At 54.7% G+C, this 9,045-nt stretch overlaps 1 non-coding gene across 1 annotated transcript; it reads right to left on the bottom strand.

Annotated features, from left to right (window-relative positions):
- Window positions 1-8,048: 8,048 nt before the first annotated feature.
- Window positions 8,049-8,120, bottom strand: TRNAT-CGU (transfer RNA threonine (anticodon CGU)). The gene has a single exon. It is a non-coding gene; the product is annotated as a tRNA-Thr (tRNA).
- Between the last annotated feature and the right edge of the window lie 925 nt (window positions 8,121-9,045).

Genomic DNA, 9,045 nt, shown 5'->3' with positions numbered 1-9,045 from the left:
GGGCCGCGGCCCCGCCCTGGCGGAGCGCTCCCGCGGCCTGCCTCGACCTCCCGCTTTGGAACCCGGAGCCGGCCGGGCGCGTCTTGCCGCCTTCGGGGACCACAACCGACGAGATAATCAGCGTCAGGCGCCCAGCCTGGGAACCGGCCGCACGCTCCGTTGAGATGTTAATTTTGTGTTTTCTCCCCCCATCCCCCCCGGTTCCTGCAAACAACCGCTTTTAACTGCGCTTTCCGAAAACCTGAGCTCCTCTGGGGGGTCTGTGGGGAGAAAGGGTGGTAGAGAAAGGCTGAGACGCCCAGAGAGTGTTCCCAAGATTGGAGAGGTCGGAAGTCAGTGGGATCCCCTTTGTGGGGACCTGCTGGCCCACTCCCTCTGGACACGCCAGGACGTCGGCGGAGTAACTGCGTTTCCCGTCTGAGAGCGGCCTGGAGTGTCCGCGGGCCTCTCCAAGATGCCCATCCTCAAAATGGCAGGGTTCCAGGGAACATGAAGGAGACTGTAAGAGGGGATGCTGGAGATCCAAATCACTGCTGAGATTGAATGCCCCTGCCTCGCTTCAGATGGAGCCTTGGGGTCTCATCTAAGGAAAATAAGAAGACATACCTGTTTGTGGTCTGATATGGATATTGGCTACGTTCCTATCTTCTCCTTTCTGGCTTCACCAACCCAAAACATGGCTTAAAACCTCACGGCGGTGGAAGTTGACTGGTTTATCTGCTCAATTAACGGGCTCCCCCCCACACGCAGGGAAGATGCCAGGACGAGGCAGACAGATGTGCGGGAGCAGGTCCTCCCAGGAGAGAGTGGCTCTAGGAAGGACGGAGGGCAGATGGCGGCCAGGCACTGGCAGAGGCACCCAGTGCTGGGGCAGCCTGAGCCGGCCCCAAGCGTCTGTAATCCTCATTTTGTGGGAGCCTAGGATTAGAAGGGAAGAAAGAGGAAGATGCCCTGACATTGCTGGTGATGCTGCCCATGCTAGAGGGGGCCTGGGGTTCATGCTGTTTTTTCTTCCCCTTTTATTGCTCTCTCTAAATCTGACAAACCCCTTGGATCTCGGAGCTTGGAGGAGCCTGGAGGAGCCGGTGCCCTGGGGGGATGAAAGGGCAGGGATGTAATGGGTTTACCCCAGCGCTGATCCCAGAGAAGCCTGCAGAAGATTAAGATTTGCTCCCTGAGCTAGAAATCTCCCTGCTACCCCCTGACCACATCAAAGCACATGGCCATGGGGGGCACCTAATCCCATCAATGGAATCAAAGCTAGACTCGAAAGGAGATTCTGCGGAGTTGGCACAGCTCACAAGACAAAGTTAGATACTGGGCCCTGGCCTCCACTGGGGGTTCCATCCCCAAAAAAGACCCAGAGCCAGTCCACAAGCAGACAGGGGCTGTCCTTGAGGGGGCACGGTGGGAAGGCTAACCCCAAGGACGGGGAAAGCTGGACAGTGGGCCGGGGCTGGCTTGAGTCTCACAGCTCCTCCAGCCGTACTTGGAACAAGTGCTTTCACTGTGACACTCCTGACCACCAGCGTCCCTGAGCGTTATCCTCATGTGTGAGATGGTTTCAGGTTGAAAAAAATGTGCTGTATTTTTTTAATGTAAATGTCATGAATGTTGTTGTCACGATGAGGCAAAAAATAAAGTGAGCCAGCTCACAGCCAAGGACTCAGCCTATACAAGTACAAGTGGCATTCTGATACGGCCAAAACGGGGACAGTGGCATGCCAGTTACAGAAGCACCATCTAAGGGCAGTGGCTTCCAAATTTCCGGTCACGCCCCGTGGTAGGAGATATCTATACCCACACACAAAATGTCTCATTGAAACAATTTTTACACACTTGAAACAATTTTGTTATCCTATTCTGTTCCGTTAAAAAAAAACGTGCTGCCCGCAAGCCATTAACATTTCCTTCGTGCTCCACACATGGTGACGTCCTGCAATTTGAGAAATATCGCCTTAGAGAATGTGCCAAGATGAGATAGCTCTCAGTGAGAAATTTCTAGGTGCCAAGACCCTGTGCTTCTCCTTACGTTCTGACGCTGGCCCTCGGTGGGTATTATTATTATTGCCCACATTCTAGAGGTGAAATTACTTGCCAGGGTCACTGCAGAGACCAGCCCCTCTCTGCCCAGTTCCTCCCGGGTCCAGCGTACCTTCCACCAGCTGCTCCAGGGAAACAGCTCAGAGAAGCCCAACATCCAGAGCCATTCACGTCGCCTTTGCCTTCTCCAAGCCTGCTCGGGCTTCTGCCCCTTTTGCATGCTCCTCCACACAAATGACCCCTAGGAGTTAGGCTCTTTAGCAAACCGGAGCCCTTGAGGGAGGTGGGGGAGGGGAGGGCGTGCTGTGACACGGACACTCTTAAGGTCCCAGACACTCCTGCCCACATCCATCTCCATGGCTCCCTCCAAGGCAGGGATCCACCTGCCTTGAGGACAAAATCCCAGAGAGCTGGAGACATTGACCTTGTTTCCCCACCCCCACCCCGTTCTAGATTCTTCCCTAGGTCTTCCTTGGCTGACCTATTTTAAACAGCAGCCTCCTTCCCCATCACTTAGCATTTTTCCCTTCACTCAGTCCTTTCCCCTCTGATGTGCCACATATTTTGCTCATCTAAGTACATGTTGTGTCTCCTTGCTGATCTTTGCCTCCACCTGCCAGAATGTAGGCTCCACAGGGGTAGGAATTTCTGTCTGTTTCATACGTTACTGTGTCCCAGTGCCTGGCATATAATGCACACTCAGTAAATATTTGCCGAATGCCTTTGAGGCCTGCCTACACTGCCCTGAGAACCTAGCTTTGCTATTATTGGATGGGCTGGACTACCCTAAACCCTCAGCAGGGGCCCCCAGGGCCGAGCCCCCGCAGAGGCACTCTCTCCAATACTTACTGATTTCCCCAGTCGACTCTCAGAGGGGAACCACATCCCCCAAGGGCAGATGGGCCAACATTGACTGTGGTCTCCAAAGCCCAAACCACGCAAGGTATTTCATATACCTTCATATCACTTCATGTTGCGGTATTGATTCTCCACTCCTGTACATGAACACCTGCCACGTCCCTAACAACACATAAAGTGCTGTGGGGTGGTGGGGCTGGAGGTGGGGGTGGAGAGGATACAGACACTGATATTTACTGATTTACTGATACAGACACTGGGCTTGCGGAGGTGAAATGATTTACCCAAGGTCACTCCGTGCTGCATTCTTTCCGCTCAACTTCCTCCTCCGGACCATCCAGCCTATCAGATGCAACGTCCCAGTCCCGACTGTGCTGGCTTCTTTCCAGCTTCCTGCCATCAGCCAGAAAGAGCTCTGACACAAGGCACGGCATAGTTTGTTCAGATGGCAATCTACATGCATTTTGTTTCCCAGCCCAGATGGCTTGGACACAGGGGAGAGTCCCAAGGCTCAGGAGAAAGACAGGCTGGGCACAAAAGTCCTTACTGCCGAGAAGCCATCCCGGGGATCACTTGGTCCTGTCAACATTTGGGGTCTCTCGTGCCTGTGCCACCTTCAATCAGTTATTCTTTGCCTCTCGGCCTCTGTGTCATCACTGACACAACTGGAGCAGGATCTTCGCTGTGGTTTCTCCCGGCTTGCCTATTCCTTTGCCTAATCCAAAGAAGTTGTTGACTTTTTAAAAAATCGTTGACTTTCATTCATCCAGCCAACATATAAAGAGCCCCTTTATCTGTCTAGGTCACTCAAGAAGGCACAACGCTTGCCCACAAGCAGCAGCGGAGGAGTACATTCCCCGGAAAGGAGTCAATTCTTTCCAGGTGTAGTAATATCACAGTAATGCCAGAGCAGTGCTTCAAGCTGGATTCGGTTTTCCTGCATGAGGGGGGTTAGGGCGGGGGCAGGTGGTCTGACACTCTGCTTGGGTTATACCCTCTGGATGTGACCTAAGGAGTGAGGCGGAGAGGGTGGGAAGTAAGGTCACACAAGGAGCCCTCCTGGTCCAGGGTCCCAGCCGTCCCAGCCAGGGCTCTCTGAAAGGCTTTCCATGAGCAGGTAAGTGCCTGGACCATGTTAGAGCCCTTGGTTTAGAAAAGCTACTAGTCACTCTCCTGTGGATTCCAACCATTGGACATGTTTGTCTGTGTTCCTCCCTCTATAACCCGAGTGGTCTGGTCAAGCCTCTTATTTTGTCCCTATGTGCTTTGCCTATTGCTGGGGGTGAATATTAGACAAAAAAGGTACCTGCTTGGCTCACAGACTGGCAAAGAGATGGGCCATCTCCTGGGTACATGTCAATTAATAATGGAGATGGCATTTCTTTTTTTTTTTTTTTAAAGATTTTATTTATTTATTCATTCATGAAAGACACAGAGAGAGAGAGAGAGGCAGAGACACAGGCAGAGGGAGAAGCAGGCTCCATGCCAGGAGCCCAACATGGGACTCGATCCCAGGCCTCCAGGATCTCGCCCTGGGCCAAAGGCAGGCGCCAAACCGCTGAGCCACCCAGGGATGGCATTTCCAAACAGATTTGTGCTCATTCTGTGGAAGAGCCTAGTCTGTATTATAAAAGCTAGAGCTTTCTGGATAAACTTGAATGAATCACTTCCCTCTCTTTAACTGCTTCTATAGCTATAAAATAGGAGGACTGGATGGTCATTTTCATTCCTGTCAGGCCATGATTCCAAATTTGTAACTTCTGCCCCCAAGAATGAGGGTGGACCTTTAGTATTTGCTTATTATAAATTCTCACTTTGTTTTTGTTTCTTAATTTGCAATTTCATTTTATGTGCAAGGTTAGAGGGGCCAGGAGGTAAAGAAAAACCTACCCCTGCCTGATGAGCTTCAACCTAGCTCATGGTATTTGAGTGTCAAAGGTGAGTGAATGAGGGCAGAAATACCCAAGACCTTGCAGTGGTCTGGCGAATTCCTATTCATCCTCCAGAACCCAGCCACAACATCACCATCAGGGAAGACGTCCCCAACCCTCCAAACAGGGACCCCACTTATGCCAGGGCTCCTCTATACCAGGTGCTAAAAACCCAGGCATAAGTGAGACACTGTCCCAGCCCTAAGGGGCCTCCCAGCCATGGTGTGAGACTACAGAGAGGTCCTAGACAAGAAGCTGAGTCACTTATTACCTGCGGGAATCAGAGGTTTCTCACACGGGGTTATACCTGCATTTTGCCAAAGACCTGGAACCTGACTCTGATCCAGTGTCTGGATATCGCTGTTGATCTGCAGGACATACCAAGGACAGAGGAGCTTGTTTAACTGCACCAAACGTTACCAGTTAGCAAAGCCCAGACTATGGGAAACCCGACAGGTCAAACAGGCAAGATTCCTCAACTGATACATTGCAAGAAGTGAAAGGGAAAGAAGATAATACTAGTGATTGAAAAGAAAAAAGAGTTTAAAAGATCAGTTTTAAAGATGAACAAAGTTGGGGATGCCTGGGTGGCTCAGTGGTTGAGCATGTGCCTGGGGCTCAGGTCATGATCCCAAGGTCCCGGGATCGAGTCCCGAGTCCCGTATCCCGCATCAGGATCTCTGCAGGGAGCCTGCTTCTCCCTCTGCCTGTGTCTCTGCCTCTCTCTGTGTGTCTCTCATGAGTAAAAAAATAAAATCTTTAAAAAAAAAAAAAGATGAGCGAAGTTAAATTATAGACTATAAAGATGTACAACTAGCTGATGCGTAAAAATGCAAGAAAATAATCACTAACTAGGGAGTATCATTACTTCTGGCTGTGGGGGCAGGTTGTGATTGAGAGCAGGGGGCACATAAAAGAGATTTCTGGGGTGCCTGGCCAAGTTCTCTGACCTGAGTGGTATTCTTCTTATAATTCATTAAGACACTAACCTGATGTGTGGCTCTCGAATCTGTGTTTTATTGTACAAGGAAAGATTTAAAAATCCCTCTCTCTAGGCTGGAATATTGGATTCAAACTGACAGCAGGAGGCAAAATAGATACACTTGCCAAATTGTGCTTTTAAGTTAAATAATAATATTTATGTACAGGAAGGAAGAGGCCTGACCTAAAGTAGTGTATGTTTTTAAAAATATCCTGGAGGTTTCAGCTGCCCACAAATGGATGCCTGCCGACGTGGCTCTCAAACTAGAAGGCCAGAGGCCCTGTGTTCTGTTCTAGATCCTGGGAGGGAGCAACTGGGAGGAGGTCTGAGCAAGGGAAAACTGACAGTCAAGGGAACCGTTTCTGGAGTAGTCTCTTCAGGGCTGCACGTCACAACTAGAGTAGGAGGCAGGCTATAGGAATGGGGGCCTTTGCCGCTCTCGTCTTGCCCATCAGGGAGCACTGACTGTCCCTCTCTGGGTGGGGGAGCCAGGGTCATATGGACCTTCTCATGAGGTCAGGATGACCAGGCCCCACCGTGAAAGGGACTACTATTTGTCACCACTTGGCAGCCATGAGAGAGATGGGCGGGACAGCTTGAGGTCCTCTGACTTCTCCAAGGTCTGGGCTCCGAGGGAGAAACAGAATTTCAGGCCGCAAGGTATTTAGGAAACATCTCTTTCAACTTTTGAAGGTTGCAGCTAAGCTGAGGTCCAGGGTGTGTTAGTGATTTAATAGAGGTCAGGGCATAAACCCAACACAGGTATCTCTTGCTGCCCAGCACCCCACTCTTTAAGCCAGTGACCGACCACAGGTGAGTGTAGATACCCATGGGCTCTCAAGGTAACCACAAGAACTCTGCTCCCATGCTCACCCTGGTACTTGAAACTGCTCCTCCTTTCCTCGCCCACCTTAACCTGGGTCGCATCCTTGACCTTTGTCTCTGGTCCTTTACCCCTGGAGTCCCGTTTCCTCCAACATCTGTATGTTGACATCTTCTGTACCTCAACCCTCTTTTATTAATTTCAGCTTGGTTCATCGCCCCGCCTCTGCAAGGGTGAAATTCTCTGCTCCAGCTGCTACAGGAAACCCAATACCTAACCTTGCAGTTTCTTCTCATCAGGAATCCAACTGAAGGGATAAGATTCAAGGCAATATCCAATAGTTTGGGACCTTTCCTCTTCCTATTTCTGAATATCTGGAATCTGTCTCAATTTGCATTTACTAACAAGTCCCTGATAACACTGAATCCTTAGCTCAGCATTCCCTTCAAAAGCCAAGAGCATTTCTTCCATTTACTGGAGCCTGAGGGAAAAAAATCAATAGATTTCCCTGCTCCCTGAGCCCCACATCCTGTCTTCTGATAACTCCATGCATCACCTCAGAGACTCTGCTGACATTCAATCCACCTGAAGCTCCCCATCGTTAACGGTGCAGTGGGGCCTCTGGAAAGGTAACGTGATTTGGGGTCATATTAACAGAAATATGGGATGTGGAATGAGGGGGGCGAAGTTCCATCCACAAAACTCTCTCTGGAGTAAAGTATCTTCAGTGCTGAGGATCGCAATTAAAGAAGGGGACAGACTAGAATGATTCAGGAATGAGAGGCCCTCAACATCGAGTCATATTAAATTGGGCTGATTATCCTAGAGATGACTTGGGGAGTGTCATAACCAGCTGGGGGCCAGACTGAAAGGATCACACAGGCAGGCACCAGACTCACACCGTGATTTCACGAGGGCCGGGGAAGGGCTAGGCGCCTACCAGTCAGTCTAGCGACGCGGCCGGCTTCCTAGGCAACAGTGCGGGCAGTAGGCACAGGTGGACTCGCCTTTCAAGGAACACACGCAAACCAGAAAACACCGCTCCAGAAATTCCAACGTGCTTTCTGGGAAGTTCTGCCACCCTAAGACACGCAACCCCCGCGACACCAGGCCGCCCCCTCCCCCACCGGAGACATCAGAGCATGGGCCTTCCCCGGGCCCGCAGCGGCTCCACAGGGATCCCGGGGGGGGGGGGGGGGTGCGGCAGGGCGGGCGGGGCTGGGGGGACACGAGGGGCCCCGAGAGCCCGGGCGCCTTGGCCCGCTCTGCGCGAGCGACTGCGCGGCCTCGGGGAGGAGAGGGACCGAGGGCGCCCGAATACAAGCTGAAAAGTAAAAACATACCGCGCAGTTAAGGGACGGCGCACGTGGGGACCGCAGCGCCCCACCGCCAAACCCCAACCTCCAGCCCCAGGCACGGACGGGGTTCGAACCCGCGATCTTCGGTTTACGAGACCGACGCCTTACCACTTGGCCACCGCGCCTGACAGCCGAGCGAGCGGTGGAAGCTCTCAGTGGAGGGTAGGCGGCGCAGGCGCGGGAAGGGCGAGGCCCCGCCCCGCCCCCGCCCCGCCCCGCTCCCGGGCCGCCCCGCCCCGCCCCCGGGCCGCCCCGCCCCCCGGGCCGCCCCCGCCCCCGCCCCGCCCCGCCCCCCGGGCCGCCCGATGGGACCCGCTCTGCCCGGCTCTGGGGCGGCTGCGGGCGCGGGCCGGGCACCGGCCTCCTGGCTGCAGCGGGACCCGAACTCGCGGCGCGCCTTCCGGGGAGACCGGGGCAGAGGCCCGCCGGGGCTTCGCTGGGAGCCCAGGCCGCGAACGCGCGCGAGCCGGGCCGGGTCGGTGCGGTGCGGCCGCAGGTTCGGCGGGCGGCGCCGGGGGCTCGGGCCGGGCCGCGCAGAAACGTGCGGGGCGCGGGGGGCGGCGGGCGGAGCGGGCGGAGCGGGCGGCGCTCCGGGGCGAGGGGAGGCGACCTCGGCTCCTGCGGGCTCCTTCCGGCTCGTTCGCGCCGCGCCCTGGCCCGGGACACTCCGCCGAGGCGCTCTGTAGGCGAGGCGGCCCTGCCCGGGAGGAAGCTCCGCGGCCGCCCACGGAGACGGGTCCCCGGGCTGCCCGGCGGAGGAAGGGGGGGCGCGGCGGGGCGGGGCGGGGCGGGGCGGCGGGGCCCAGGGAGGGGCGCTGCGAGCCGGAGGGCGCGGCGGGGAGAGCGGCGGGGGCGGGGCCGGGGCAGGGGCAGGGGCAGGGGCAGGGGCAGGGGCAGGGGCCGGGGCCGGGGCCGGCCGCCCGCTGGAGGCGAGGACGTGCGCAGGGGGTGAAACGCGTAAAGGAGACTGGCCCGGGACAGGGGCAAAGGGGACTTTGTTGGTAAAGTTTGGTTTCTATTCTATGAGAAGCAAGAAGCTGAAAGGCCGGG

The sequence above is a fragment of the Canis aureus genome, chromosome 16 (genome assembly GCF_053574225.1).
Source record: "Canis aureus isolate CA01 chromosome 16, VMU_Caureus_v.1.0, whole genome shotgun sequence".
Taxonomy (NCBI): Eukaryota; Metazoa; Chordata; class Mammalia; order Carnivora; family Canidae; genus Canis; species Canis aureus.
Note: the sequence above shows the minus strand (reverse complement) of the source record. Positions and strands in the feature narration are given on the sequence as shown.